Below are 16,522 nucleotides of genomic sequence, written 5' to 3'. Positions count from 1 at the left end.
TGACAAATGAGGCAATTGAAGGGATAAGACCTTTAATAGAACAGTTTTTGGAACAGGGAGTTTTGAAGGAAGTGATGAGTAGTCCGTGTAACTCACGAATAATGGGTTTGAAAAAGGCAAGTGGGAAAATTTGTCTTGTCCAGGATTTGAGGAAAATAAATGATATTGTGGTGAAATGTTGTCCAGTCGTGCCAAATCCAGTTGTGATAATGTTACAGATTCCGTGTGATGCAGAATGGTTCACAGTGATTGACTTGTGTCAAGCATTCTTTTCTGTGCCTCTACTTGAGAACAGTAGACATCTCTTTTGTTTCAAAGTTCTGACCAGTGTCTATTAACGGTATGGAGTTCCTCAAGGGTTTTCAGAGTCACCATCGATTTTCAATCAGATTTTGAAAAAAAACCTGGAGTCATTGGTAATGACTTACCAATCGAAATTGGTGCAATATATTGATGATTTATTAATTGCATCAAAGACAAAAGAAGGTTGCAAAGAGGATACAATTGCATTGTTGAACTTTTTAGGAGACAATGGTCATAAGGTATCTCCTACCAAGTAGCAGTATTGTCAGCGAGAAGTAAAATATTTGGATCATTTGATTGAAAAAGGATCTAGAAGAATCTCAAGGGAAAGAGTAGCAACATTTATGAGAATGAAAATACCAAGTTCACGGAAAGAGTTGAAAATGTGTCTGGGAATGGTAGGATATTGTCGTCAGTGGATTCCAAATTTTTCAGCCATTTGTAAACCTTTTCAAAGGCTGACGCATAAGGTTGTTTCAGATCCGATAATGATGGATGAAGAATGCATGAGAGCATTTACTGAGTTGAGAGAAAGTTTGTGTCAAGCCTCAGCTTTAGGTATGCCTGATTACTCAAAAAATTTGCTGTTGTTTTGTCATGAGGGTGATGGATGTTTTTTGTCTGTCTTCACACAGACACATGGTGGTGTCAATCGACCAGTAGCACATTTTTCAGCTACTTTGGATCCCGTTGCAGCAGCCTTACCAGGATGCTTATGAGCAGTTGCAGGAGTTTAGAAGAGTATAACTCAAAGTGAAAATATTATAATGGATTACCCTCTGACATTAATGGTACCTCATTCAATAGAAATTCTATTGACACAATCAAAGACACAATACCTGACCAATGCAAGATGAACACGTTATGAGACAGTGATTCTTGGGGCACCAAATGTAATGATCAATAGGTGAACAGTGCTTAACCCGACAACGTTGTTACCAGATAAGAGAGATGATCCAGACAAAACAGATGATACTGAGCATGATTGTTTAGAAGTGACATAATTGTGCACAAAACCAAGAGATGATATTAAAGATACTTGTCTAGAAGACAATGATCAAATTATCTTTGTTGATGGTTCCTGTCTAAGAGATAAAAGAGGTGCATTGAGAGTAGGCTATGCAGTGTGCACAATTACTGGCATACTAGAAGTTTCATGGCTTAAAGGAGTGATTTCTGCTCAGGTTGCAGAATTGGTGGCTCTTACTAGAGCATGCCAATTATCAGATCAGGTGAAAGTAACGATCTACACTGACAGCAAGTATGGATTTGGCATTGTGCACGATTTTGGGTAAATCTGATCACAGAGAGGTTCTTTAATCTCATCGAGTTCACCTGTAAGGATTGGTGAAAGGATACATGAATTACTACAGGCTGAACAGAAACCTGAGAAAATTGCCATGGTTAAATGGAGCGCACATCAAGGAGGACAAGATTATGTAACTTGGGAAAATGCTTATGCAGACTAGGTTGCAACATTTTGTGCCTTAAATGGTATCTCATTTAAAGGAAATTGGGAATTAATGTCTGACAATGATGAAGTGCATACAAATTTCACAATGCAAATTGTTGAGACCTATGAAGAGCTGAAAGCCATACAGAACAATGTTCCAGAAGAACAGCGTAGAGATGGGGTAAAACATAATTGCATTCAAAGAGAAGATGACATTTGGGTGACAATAGAAGAAGAAATGGTTTTGCCAAACAGTCTGTTGACACAAATGGCCAGATATTATCAAGGTCAAGCACACATAGGGAGAGATGCGATGATCAGATGTTTCAAACAGTTCTGATATAATCCAAAATTTAGGCAAGTTGCTGAACTGGTCTGCCATAGATGCATTGTTTGCCAACAGATGAATGTAGACATAGGAACAGTTGTCAACATGGGACACATAGGCATGGCAGGACGTCAATTCAGCAGAATGCAAATTGATTTTATTGAGATGCCTGCATATGCTGGTTTGAAATATGTGTTGGTGATTGTGTGCATTTTTAGTCACTGGACTGAGGCATATCCAACAAGGAGAAATGATAGCCTTACAGTAGCTCAGTTACTTTTAAGAGAGTTAATTCCACGTTTTGGTTTTCTGGTCTCTTTAGAATCAGATAGAGGAAGCCACTTCAATAACGAAGTGATAAAATCACTTTTTTCAGCATTAAACATCCAGCAGAACCTACATTGTAGTTACCACCCAGAAGCATCAGGATTTGTAGGGCAAAAGAATGGAACTTTAAAGTTTCGATTGGCAGAAGTGTGTGCGTCAACAGATTTAAATAGACCAGATGCTGTACCATTAGATCTAATGTCAATGAGAAGTACTCCTCACAAGAAGACTGGGTTGTCCCCTCATAAAAATTTTAATAGGGAGAGCAATGAGATTGCCAGCGATACCTGCAAATGACATGGTGGTAGATTATTGTAAAACCCTGGCTGATGTGCTTCAGTCTTTTTCTCATCAGGTGGAAGCAATGACGGTGCAACAAATACAACGTCAAGGCCACAACTTAACAGCTGGTGATTGGGTAATTATACGGAAGCATGTGAGGAAGTAGTGTCTGGAGCCACGGTGGAAGGGGCCCTATCAAGTCATTCTCACAACAACAACAGCTGTGAAGTGTGCAGGTTTACCAAACAGGTTCACACCAGCCACATGAGAAAGGTGAATTACCCAACAGAACAAGAAGAGGAGCTGTTGAGGGTATCAACAGCTGAGAACATTACAGATAAAGAGCAAGAAAGTGAATAGCCAGATCCTGAGAATGATCGCGATCTACCTACTCATATGACAGATGAGAAAGAACAAGGTTCAGAAGAGACTGAATAATCTGCAGATGAAGTAGAAGGGGAGTCAGTTCATGAAGAAAGAAAAATATCGGTTGAGAGAAATTATGATCAAAGGAGGGTGTCCTCAAATTAGAGTGATCAGAGACAATCGGCTAAAAGAAAATCTGCTCAGAGGAGGGTTTTGTCAGTAGCAGGTGGCTTGACATACCACACCGAACAAAGGACCAACTCCATTGGGAAAGGAATTGAGGATAGTCCCACCCAATAGGATTATAGTCTTCCTGAACCAGCTGCGGGAACGTCAGAAGAAAAATGTTCAAATTCACGTGCAAACTCAATCTTGAGAAAGTTGTTAACGAAGAAGACATTGAAAGGAGACAATTGGCCAGACAAAAGTTCAAAAGGTGGAAGAATTAATGAAGTACCACTGATTCAGGAAGAAAAAAAGTTGAATGAAAGAGAAAACAGTAGTGGAGAAGAAGGCGAAAGCAGTAAAAGACCAAAAAGAAAAACAGTCCCAAGCAAGCGATATTCTAGTCCAGAATAGGCATATATAACCACAAGTGAATGGCAAGAAGAATTTTTGAGTTATTGTTTTGATAGAGACACTAAACATGTTTATTCTGGCACATGAAGATTATGAGACAAGATTAGGGAAAAGAAGTTGAAAATTATCTATCTGAAAGTTGTGCTTAAAAGAGACATTAATAACTGAAATAGACAAATTGATAATAGGACTTGACAAGCTGCTATACTGGTTTTGACAAAAGACTGTCCTGAGTAAATGAACTATTGAAAAAAAAAAACAATTTAGGAGGGATTTTATTTAGGATTTTGTTTACTTTATTTTTAAAAAATTTGAAAATCTTTGTTTTTTTCTCTTTTCTTCTTTTTTTCTGTATTTTTTGGAGATCATGGAGACCATGAGAAACTTTCATAACCAAAATCAGAATGAGCTGTTGTGAGGTTTTAGGTATTGGCTTGGCAGTAGTGAGTTTGTTAATGTGTTTATTGTTATTCGTAGGAGTGATTGTTTATGAGACGAATGGAGCCAACCATACTGCAAAGATTGATAATTTAACGATAACGAAAGACAAGTTTAGAACAGATGTCATATACTTACATGAAGAGAAAGAGCTTTCCTCTAATGCTTTTTATCTATTATTGCATGAGTATGTTGGGGTGATGGACGAGAAAGATTGTTATGTATGTACACAGATTCCGACTTCAGTGGAAGATGGAACTACTTACCCTAGTTTGCCAGTCACTTATGCTATAAGCTGCAGGCTTTTACTAACGCACTTTTATAACCAAAAATATATTCATTATTTCTATTCAAACTATTACATGGTATTTTCGTTTGTACCTGTCATTGGTTGTTTTTAATAGAATAGCCAAGGATAATAACATAGTTATTATGAGAGATTTCTTTGAGCCTACTTTAACCTTTGGTACTGCAATTGCTCATCGTAACAATTTGACATGGTTACTAACACTTGTAGAGAGGACATTTTTAGATAATACAGAAGATAGAAGGAGAGAAATAAAGGCAAGGATAGATAAGGGAATTAGTTGGAGACCTGGGATTGATTATGCTTATACTGACATTACTAAACAATGAAACTAACATTGGATGCTGAGCACATGGGAAAACTTTGTGTATACAGGCCAAGGAGTAAGAATGATAGAGTGTTTGTGGGAACGAGTGAGTGTAGACATGTGTTTATGTTTCAGAGTAAATGGGATTTTATGAGGAATGGACAGGATCCACAAGTTCCTGGCATTTACTATATTTGTGGAAGAAATGCATATTACTGTCTTCCTATATGATGGTATGGAACATGTTATTTGGGAAAATTCTTTCCAAAAATTATCAGCTGGAAGACTTGAGTACATTTCCTAAGATGATGAAAATTCAAACGAGACACAAGCGAGAATCATTTTCTAGCATTGTGGAAGACCTTTATGAAGCTATAATTCTTTCAGTAGGAGTATTTCCGAATTCTATCAAGATACAGAATTTGTCTACAATAGTGGATTACATGTTGATTAGTTATTCTGGAGCTATCATTCTTCTAGATACTGAGTTGGCTGCTACAGGAGCTATGGCACTTCAGAACCACTTTGCGTTAGACATTCTCTTGACAAAAGAGGGCTAAGTTTGTAAATGACTTGGTTTAAGTAATTGTTGTGCATATGTCCCTGATAAGTCAGGAGAGGTTAGAGAGTTCATTAAAAACGTAACAAATAACAAAGAAGATTTAAAAGAACTAACTGAAACTACAATTTGGGAGAAAGCTCGCAAGGGAATTGCAGCTGTTGGAAATTGGCTTGGCAATGTAGGAAAAGGAATTATATTAACAATAATAAAATGGACCTCACTAATTGTGTTTTGCCTAATTGGAATCTGTGGAATATATAAATTGATGAAATGTTTGAAAAGAAGAAGACTTGAAAAGAATCGGAGAAGATTTGATATACAAATGACGACATTTTATTGGGAAAAAATAGAGGGAAAAAGAAAAATAATGCAAAAGTAAATGAGATCAGATTTAGAATTTTGGGGGATAATAAATTTAATATGGATTGATGTGATGACATAAATAGTCATCAGAGGAGGGATTGTGAGAGTGTGAATTTTCTAATACATGTATTAATGATTTCAATGTATTAATCATATAGTGAATTAACATGTGAAAACGGGTGACTTTTGAAAATGGTTGCCATAATTCATTTTTCTTCTCTGGCTAAGCAAAATTCTAACTGAAGTTGTGGTTATTTTCCATTGTTCAATGCCTACATAAAAGCATGTGCTAAATAGCTTAATAGATGTGCACGCAGCTACCCCTAGCGGGTTGCTGCACTATGACTTACAAGGTCAAATTTATAAAATCATAATACGAGTTGAATGTTCTATTGTTTGAAATTGTCACTAATACGTGGTTTCTTCCTCAAGGATGGAAGCAAATGTTTTGAGTTGAGAAGTTTCTCCCTGAGAAGAGGAAGTTGAGACGAGATGGAACAATGGAGTCACAGATGAGACAGAAGAGGAAAAGTTACTGTTATGATTGTGTCCTGGTTATTACTTGATGTCATTGCATTTTAGGTTATCAATTAGAGTGACTATTGGTTGAATCGTAAACCACCTCATGTACTGACCAATGATAAACTTTTTGATGTTTAGTATAACAATCTGGGTAGTAATCTTGTCAGGTCAGTGAGAGAGAGAGAGGAGGAAAGTGAGAGAAGTGTTCCAGTTTAGTCCATGGTTGTTCGAGTCATATTAGCGGTGTGGGTTTAGCTGTTGTTAGCACGTCAGACCTTATTAAGTAAACTTACAAGTGGACATGTATAGGTTGATTAACCTGTTGACTCGTTTAAGATGATCTTACCATAGTTCCAGAGCAGAAACAATAATCAATACACAATAATTAATACTCATTAGTTATATCAATAATCAATGGAGTCAGTAAATTACACACACCATAACCTTTCAGCCATGAATAACCACACCTTTAATTAAAGTTTAGTAAGTTTATTTCCCTATTATTAACAATGCTAAAGTCATGTAGATTAATCTCCAAGTCAAATCAAACACAATTAATATTAATTGTTAACCAAAAAGATGCAAGAAACATGATTTAATGAAAGCTTGAATCACAATGCATGCTGAAGCATCAGCACAAATCATTAGTAAAACCAATTTCAATAATACTGCAAGATCCATAGGGTTCAGCAAAATAGCTGTCAACCATTTGACCCTGCAAATTGTCAGTCGTCATGTGAATAGCCTCAATTAACCCAAATTAGCATCAGCATGTGGGGCTTCATGCAAAACAATTTGGAACACACATTTGGAAAAACATCTACCTAAAGAATTAAGACAGCACAGTTGGTACCTTGAAAGAAAAGGCATAAAAATGTACTTCAGTCACATTGTCATAGCTACCTCTCCACGGTATAGTCAGCAAGCAGAATCAGTCTTCGTCCTCAGGTCATCAGTCGATCAGCAAAGCATCAGGCACTCAGTCAGAGAGTATGAGCCCAATGACAGAATCTGAAATTGTTTCTTCTCCCAGAGTCACTCTAGATCTCTGGTCTCATCGTCTGTCTAAGTTCCCTCTGTCACTTTGTTATATCAAAGTCACTCAAACTATCCACTAATTTCCAATTGGTCAATTAATCATACGTTATTACTCTGTCCAATAATTTTCTAATACCAAATCTATGAATTGTAGTAGTTCACACTTCACACGTCGTTGATTGGTCTGCCCTACGATGTTCTCATCATCCGGATTGTTAGGCATCGAATTTGTTGCATCTTCTTCTCCAGTCAGTGTCTTCATTGTTCGCGTCCTGGGAAAGATCCTCTAGCACACATTACACATGGATTGAAACATTTTAAGGACACTGTCTTCTGTTAGTTGGTTCTCATGGAAAGCTTCTCCTAAGCATTTTAACAAGACAATGAGCATTTCACAGTTAGTTCACCCTGTCAGCATTTTTCATTAAGCGCTAAGAAATATAGCTTCTGCATAAGGCCTGGAAAACTAGGCAAAGACACTCCCTAAGTTAAGGCCTACAATTAATAAGCTAAGACATACGTCATAACACTTAATATGACATATTACTACATTAATCTCATACATTTTCAATATTTCATAAGTATTAATAATTATTTAGTACATTTCGTGAACACTGGTGGCCATTCTTTGAGGTCACAATTTTAAACGTGCACATTATTTTTCTACGTTATTCATTTTTCTACCTAAGCCATTATTGAAAATACGTAAACACTCATTAATAATTTCTAATTAAGATATTCTGCTTCAGCACTGTAGATAGGCCCGATTCTCTGAAGACTTACCTGATGGTGCCCCTTTGCTGAAGTAGGATACATGTTGTTGTTCTATGGGTAATGTATGAAATTGCATTGAAATATGTGTCTCTTTTGCTTTGTAGGTACCAGCTGCAAAATGTAGATTAAATGCTGCATAATAACACTAATGTTTTTTTTATTTTTTATAACCCGAGTTAGTGTATTTTTCTAAATTCGTGTTTCTAAATTCTTTTACATAAAATCCAACATGTTGATGCTAATTTGTGGTTAGTGAGGGAATTAACCTTCATATGCTTAAGATTCATATTGACACACTTTGATTGTTTGTACTAATGCATACTTTACCTTTATTGCCAATTCTAGTGTTATTAATCAGTGTTATGATACTTGAAATTATTTGCTTGATTATTTTGATTAAACTCAGATATTAAGATGTTTTAATCAGCCACTATTGATTCTATATGCTTATCATTTGTGTTTGAGAGTTATTTTCGTGACATTAGCATTGTTCATCTCGGGAAATAAATGTATAATTCTTTTTAATAAACTGGTGTGGTTCTTTTTTGAGGTTCAGAGTTTTGATTATATTGATTACTGTTGATAATCATATTGCTCATTGATGACATCCCCTCAATCCTTTGTCGTGTCGATCCATTTATCTCTTGGCCAGACCCCCACTATTCAGTTTAAGTTATAGCTAGGATTTCGTGGTGCTGCAGCATGGGTTGGATTGGAACAGTTAGTTGTGGGATTGTGTGGGGTGGAATTGTGCCATGTGCAGTGGACATGATAGTGGAATTATGTGGTATGGTAGCTAGATCAGAGTGAGAGCTGCACAGAATAGATAGACAGGAATACAGGGAGGGATAGGTAGTTTGTGCACAAGATGGTGAATGAATTCCAGAGAAGCAGAAACTGTGAGAAAGAAATAAGGGAAGGTCAGGCGAATGGCGCATATAAAGGGAGCTCCTGTGTACATAGAAGACACCCCAAGAAGCAGAAGAAAGCGTGGGATTGAGGGGGGTCCTTCAACTTTGAAAAGGCACAGGAATGAAAGTGCTCTCGAAGACCTGAAGTCAACCACATGATAGAGGTGGGAAGAGTGTGTGAGAGAGGGACTGGTTGCTCTTCCAGAAGAAACCTTATTAAACTCAAAGTAAGACAGATTTTTAGAGAGGCAATGTACACCCCCCAGCAGACGGTGGGGTACTGATGTTTGGCACTGGACCGAAAGAGGAGTATGAGTTGAAAGTGTGAGCAAAGAGAGACAGGCTATGCACATTTTCCAGTTTCCGAGTAAAAGTGAGAGCATTACTGAGACGAGTGGTCAAGGCACCCAGAGAAGGGGGGGTGGCAAGAAGTCGATGAGTGCACAGCATGAGGAGGTACAGGTAGGCAACATGTGTGAGTAGACAATACAGGGAAGAGACAGGGAGTGTGAGGGGTTGGATGCGGGGGAAGTGGGAGTGTGAGGGAGAGATGAGAGGGGGCAGTGGGATTGTAAGTGAGAGATTACAGTCAGTGGGAGTGGGAGGGAAAGATGAGAGGTGGCAGTGGGAGTGTTAATGAAAGGTGACAGGGTTGGTGGAATTGTGAGGGAGAGAAGGGCAGAAATAACCAGAGACATTACATCACCTAGATTAAACTGAGATAAAACTTCTAAATAGTCTGTCAGATGCTGTCATTTAGTCAGGGCTTCAAGCTTCAAATTAATTTTTATATACAAAGATACCCGTGCAAATGGATGCCTGAAGGTTTTGGGGGTGTAAGAAACTGTACGTTATGATTCACTCATGTGCAACACACATGGATACAAATATGAGCATTTTAGTTAAGGACGTGCACATCATCATCCGTTTAAAGCTTTATTATGAAACCTTATATTTCTTTTTTTTTTAACTCTCCTTCCGATCATTCTGCACACGTACCTACCGGCCTAACACTAATACAACTATTTCTGTGTTTAAACTTCCATGGAGACAGAACTAGCAGGTTTCTGTCTGCATACTAAGAAAAGAAACACTGGGAGCTATTTCAAAAGATATTGTCTACCTAATGATGTCGCACTTCTATCATGCTATTTATTTATTTTAATTACTGATTATCGCACAAAGCAGGTTTGCGTACTTTGCTATATAACCAATTACGGATGCATATAAATAAATATGAGCATAAACTAAGTATAAAAGGCAATGCGAGTTAGGGTTACTGGCGTTTCTTCGATTGCACGGTTGAAGAACACGAGCATGCAGATAAAAACTTCAGACAAACAATTGAAATAACTTCAACTGTACTTGAAAATGTCCGACAATGACTTGAACTTACTAGAGCTAACAACCAACCTCCTGCTTAACTTGTGGTATTTCCTTTGACCAAAGCATCTCATAACAGTGCAATCACAAGGCGCAAAATACATGTGCATATGTGAGGTTGGTTAAAAAAAAGAAGTAAACAGAAGAACGAAAGCTGTCTGTTGCATTCTGTTACATAGCTAAGAATTTTGATCCAACCTTCTCGTTCTATAGAATGTGTTGTTTTGAAGGGCAGTCATGGTCACTGTTAAATTAGTTTTGAAACAAAGTAGGGTCAATTTGTTTGGGGTTAACTTAAAGATAGGCCATTGAGCATAGATTTACAAGTATGTTTTTCCTGTCAAGCGGCCCAATAGTAGGTCTCAACAGGCTCACTGTACATTTATATCAGTGCTGAATTCCAAAACATATGAGATTCACCGGACAAGGAACAATCACAAAAAATCTACGGACAGATGGAAAAAATATGAGCGTGTAGTCTAAACTTATTAAGTATTAATTTTAATGCTTACACTACGTGGTGGACACCAACAACAGTCTGTATATGTATCAGGTAGTGAGGTTCTCGAGAAGACAGACACTTGTGCATTAGAGAATGACACTCCGACTAAACGAGATGCTAGCAAATTTGAACAGATGAGAACTCATAGCATCCAACATGGGTGGAAAGCTGTGTGGTAGCATTTCCAAAAATTGCTGAAATGCCGGTCAACGTAACAAAGGAATGGTATTGCTATACCTTCAAGAGATACACAGTGCAGTGATAGCAGCCTTTCAGGAGCACGTGCTTGTGTGAGTTAACACAAGTTCCTTGTGTATGCCTAACGTTTGTTAGACCGATTAGGGGGTGGGGAAGCGGAGTGCTAATCAGCTCTTGGCCTGTCTGCTAGCTTAAAGTATGCTCTCAGGCAGCCTGGTTAATTTCCATGTAAGAACCGGGCAGGGTATCACCCGCCGCCGCCTGGTCTGGCTTCGTCAGCAGCCTTGGGATACCCACAAAGCACAGCAATCACCCACCTGCTAAGCCTGTACCGAAAGCTACCAAGGCAGATTTCAGCGTGTGTGCACTGCGCTCAGGGCCACTTCTACCCCATTTGAGACACGAGGACAGATCTTGAGCGAGCCAGTTCTCTCTGGGCTCAGAAAATTTAGTTGCCATATTGAAGGGGCAGTCACCTGCCCGTTGATGCACAGTTCAACACTTGAGTACTCAATAAACTATAACATTTGAAAGCAGAACACTTTATCAACCATTCTACATTATCGTTTCCAAACAATAAATGTACAAAAATGTATTGTAAAATAAGGTGTTGAACTTTTCTGTCACAGTAAAGCTTCAACCACACATTCGATACACATCAATTTAAAGAAAGATTGCTATAGTACTGTAAATTATTTCCTGTGCCAGTTCTCTTTCTTTCAGTGGTAAAGTTTCCTCGTTTAATATAGCGGACGAGCAACAATTGGTTGCATAAGGCTTAGGGAATTTGTGCAGAGAAGGTGATGTTGCTCGAGGTAGGTGGTGAGTTACATGATGATGGCCTTTTTCAGTACTTTGGCCAGGAAGGGGGGCATGGAGGTGGGTCCATAGATCTTGAGTTCGCTGGGGTCAGATGATGGTTGCTTGAGTAAAGATTAGACCTCGTCATCCTTCCAGTCTTCTGAGAACATGCCCATGGTTATAGAGGTGTTGTGCAGGGAGGTGAGTTAATGTCTGATTTCGGCCTTTTGCAGGTGAAGATGTGTGTGGGCAGGGATCATTTGGTGCTCCTGGGTGGATGGAGTTCATAAGGGTTGCATTTTCCTGGGTGGTGAGGGTGTTCCAAGTGGTTAGATGGGGTTCTGTGCCATGACTTGTGGGGTGTCCTTCAAGGCTCGTCTCTCAGCTCCACACTGTTCTACATCTAGAGGACTCCCTTGGCCAACATTGTCAGGTCTTAAGGAATGAACGTCATATCCTATGCAGACAACACCCAGCAGATCCTCTCACTATCAGAAGACCCCTGCACTGTCAACGCGAACATCCACAGATGCATGACAAGTATCCCCGATCGTAATTAAAACAGCTGCCGAAAACACAATACAGACATCACGAAAATGCTGATCTTCAGGAACAACACCTTCCTGTGCAATAACTCTTTGTGGCCTATAGAACTTGGACCAGCACCCACCCCGATCATGCTCACACACTTGGCATCATCCTTGACAGCAAGCTCACCATGACAAACCAGATAAACGAATTTCCTTCTGCCTGCTTCCTAACTGTTTGTATGCTCATACGATGTTCAAATGGCTCTCCGTCAACACCAGATGAATTGTCACTCAAGCCCTAGTCACCAGCCGGCTGGACTATAGAAGCACTCTCTACATAGGAATCATGATGCACAGCCCCACATCACCCTCCTAATAAAGAAGCTCTACTGGCTCAGCATTAAGAAGAGATGTCAATTCAAGATGTTAATCCACACCTACAAAGCCCTACATACTCAGGGTCCAGCATCCATCAACCACCACCCGAACTTCCACCAACTCTTGAGACTTCCATGCTCTGTTTCCCTGTCTCCCACAAACACTCTTGCATCCACCAAAGCAACAGTGGAGGATGCTTCTTCTCCTAACAAGTGGCAAAACCATAGCATGACCTCCCCCTTCACCAATGACCCGCAACTTCTCTTCTGGGTTTTAGGAAAGGACCCAAGACCTGGCGGTTCGACTGATCTGAGCTGCTTGCTCTCAGGACCTGGATACCCTTGCGGGTGATTAGCCATGCTCTATAAGTCTGCTTGCATTGCATTGTGTTGAGAAAGTCAGTGGGCTCAAGTTGGGGTGTGAAGTTCTTGTAACTGGTGGAGATCTTGTTGTGGAAGTAGATGGCGAGGTGTTCACAGAGTTCCTGAGAGGGAGTGATCCAGTTCTGGGTGGCTGTGGGGTTGAAGAACTCTCTGATAGTGTTGAAGAGTTCCTTAGTGTTGTTGGAGCTGGAGCCAATGCGGGCAGCTAAGGTCTCTCTTTTCTTCTTCCTTAGAAGCCAATGGTAGAGGTTTAGTGGGGCCTTGAAGGAGGTTCTGTAATGGTGCTGCTCTAACTTCTCTCCTACTCTTTGCAGGTGTGTTTGGGTGCACTAAGCTCTTCCGTGTACCAACTGGCCTGTTTGGTGGACCTTTTGTAGTGGTTGCCCTTCATGGGGGCGATGGTGGCACAATGTCTGCTGTATTTACTTATGTTTGCCTGAGTACACCTCTAGACCCCATTAAAGCACTGCATGGCTGTTTGGCCCTGCAGTGTGTATTTTATATACAGGGACCTATATTTAAGCATCTTTTTAAACATTTTATTGGAAAAAAGTACAATTCAGTGATCCAAGACTACCATACAACATAGTGCCGGAACATGCACAGTGTCCTACCTTGTGAGCATAATGTATGTCTCGTGAATTTGACACCACATTGTGCCAGTTTGTAAATACAGTACTGTGACACACGATAGGTGTGGGAAATGGCCCTTTTTGCAGGGTCATCCCCAGTCTTTTTGCCTCCTTCCTCCTTTTTTTCTGCCCTTTTTTTGTTGGCTTTAGTACTCTGGGCACTTTACCACTGCTAACCAGTACTAAAGTCCATATGCTCTCTATGTAAAGTGTACTGTTGATTGGTTTATCCATAATTGGCATATCTGATTTACTGGCAAGTCTTTGGTAAAGTGCACCAGAGGTGCCAAGGGACTGTAAATCAAATGCTACTAGTGGGCCTCCAGCACTGGTTGTGCCAGCCACATTAGTATCCCTGTAAACATAGCCCAGACCTGCCACTGCAGAGTCTGTTTGTGCAGTTTTAAACTGCCAATTCGACTTGACAAGTGTACCCACTTGCCAGGCCTCAACCTTCCTTTTTACTACATGTAAGGCACCCCTAAGGTAGGCCGTAGGTAGCCCCAGGGGCAGGGTGGGGAGTATGTTTAAGGTAGGACATATACTAGTGTGTTTTAGATGTCCTAACAGTGAAATACTGCCAAATTCGGTTTCCACCATGTAAGGCCTATCTCTCGCATTGGTTTAACATGGTGGCAGCCTTTAAATATCCTTAAAGCGCAGATTCCCTTTGAGAGTAGATAAAAACTTGGAGTATAGGGTCTCTGAACTCACAATTTATGAAATACATCTTTTAGTGAAGTTGGTTTTGAAAGTGTCTGTTTGAAAATACCACTTTTAGAAAGTAGGCATTTTCTTGCTTATACCATTCTGTGACTCTGCCTGTTTGTGGATTGTCCGTCTGGGTCACTTTGACAGTTGGGCTGTTCACACCTCTCCTTCAGACAGTGACACAAAGGAGACTGGGATGTAGCCTGCATATCTTTATTAGCCATCTGTGCGGGAGGAGTGGTTAATCACACCTGAAAGGACTGTGCCTGCCCTCACACAATGCCGTCCCCGACCCCCAGGTGAGTGTCTGGGGCCTGGCCTGGATAAGGAAGGATCTTGCAAACACTTGATACTTTGCTTTGAAGTTTGCCAAGTTCAAAGGCAGAACTGGGTATAAGAAGAAGAGCCAAAACCCCAGACTTTTAGAACACTTCTGGAAACCAAGAGGAGCTTCCACTTGGAGAAGAGCTGAAGAGCTGAGGAAGAAGAGCTGCCCTGCCTGTGACTGTGCTTTGTGGAGCTATGCTGCAGTTGCTGCTTCTGAAAGAGTAAGAGGGCAAAGACTGGACTTTGTGTGCCTTCCATCTTGAGAAGAAATCTCCAAGGGCTTGGTTTAGAGCTTGCCTCCTGTTGTTTGAAGTCTCAGGGAGAACAAAGACTTTTCTCTGCCAGCACCTGGAGTCTCTGGAGAGACACCTACTCTGCCCTGTGGTGCCCATCCAGTTCCTGGGACCCTGAAAGGAGAAGTTGGCAGCCTAAGAGGAAGAAATCCACGCACAGAGCGCCGTGCGGGGAAAAGATCGACGCAACTCCTATCTGCGGCTGAAGAAACTACGTGCCGCCTGCTCCGCAGCTGAAAATTAACGCTCGCCCGAAACACGACCAAAGAATCGACGCACAGAGCTGGAGAAACAACACGCAGCATCGCTGACGGAGGCTGGGAGATCGCAACCCACGCTGCGTGGTTTTCGGATCATCGTGCAGCTGGATTTCCAATGCAAACACCGCTGGGCGTGTAAGAACAACGCAAGGCCTGCCCGGACCGAGAGTGCTGACTGGATCGACGCATCGCTCTCCTGCGGAGAGAAGAAATGATGCGCTACGTCCCGATGAAAGGATAAACGACGCAAGGTCTCGCTTGTGAGTGAAATCAAAGCATCACAAGCCCTTTTTGATGCACACTCGCCTGAACGGGGTTATTTTTGATGCACTCAAGGTAAACTGTCACGCTAACAGTGTTAGTGTGTGTTTTAAACTACATAAAAACTCTTTTTACTTTTTAATTGATAACTTGCCTTGTGTTCTGTGGATTTTTGTCGGTTTGGGCTTGTTTTGTTTAGATAAATATTCTCTATTTTTCTAAACCTGTGTTGTGTCATTTTGTAGTGTTTTCATTAAGTTGCTGTGTGTGTTGGTACAAATACTTTACACCTAGCACTCTGAAGTTAAGCCTACTGCTCATGCCAAGCTACCAAGGGGGTAAGCAGGGGTTAGCTGAGGGTGATTCTCTTTTACCCTGACTAGAGTGAGGGTCCTTGCTTGGACAGGGGGTAACCTGACTGCCAACCAGATCCCATTTCTAACACTAGGCTTTTAATATGTACTTTTATTACAATTTGGCTGTACATCATGTGCCTGGTAGGGGTGTAAGAAGGTTCTCTTTCACCAGCTTATATATCTTTGTGCAAAAACATGGTACCAAGAATATTCCTTACCTTGCCCATTAACTTTCCCACTAGCCTGTCCAGGTCGCACCTGTCCTCTTTTGTCGCATGTTCCCTATCGCTTGTTGGGAAACCTCTGATTCACATCACTCTAATATTATTGCCTAAGTAACTGGCCTGACCCTGGGCCTAGTTAACAGCAGCATGCACTATAGTTTAAGTACAAGTCTCCCATTCATCTCCACAAGTGCAAATTATCACTGGCTGTTTCAGAGCCTGGCAGTTCATGGTAGCAGATCCATGCACTGAGGGTTCTCTGCTCCTATATTGGTTGACTGATTCTCCCTTATCCTGGCAGTCCTAACCAACCCTATGTGGGTCAAGGCCTCACTTACTTAGTAAAGGCATGCTAAAAAGCTGCATGACAAGGCATAAAGTGCATTAAATGCAAGCACATTTGGGCCGATCAGCCATAGGCGG

Source organism: Pleurodeles waltl, chromosome 8 (genome assembly GCF_031143425.1).
Source record: "Pleurodeles waltl isolate 20211129_DDA chromosome 8, aPleWal1.hap1.20221129, whole genome shotgun sequence".
NCBI lineage: Eukaryota > Metazoa > Chordata > Amphibia > Caudata > Salamandridae > Pleurodeles > Pleurodeles waltl.
Note: the sequence above shows the minus strand (reverse complement) of the source record.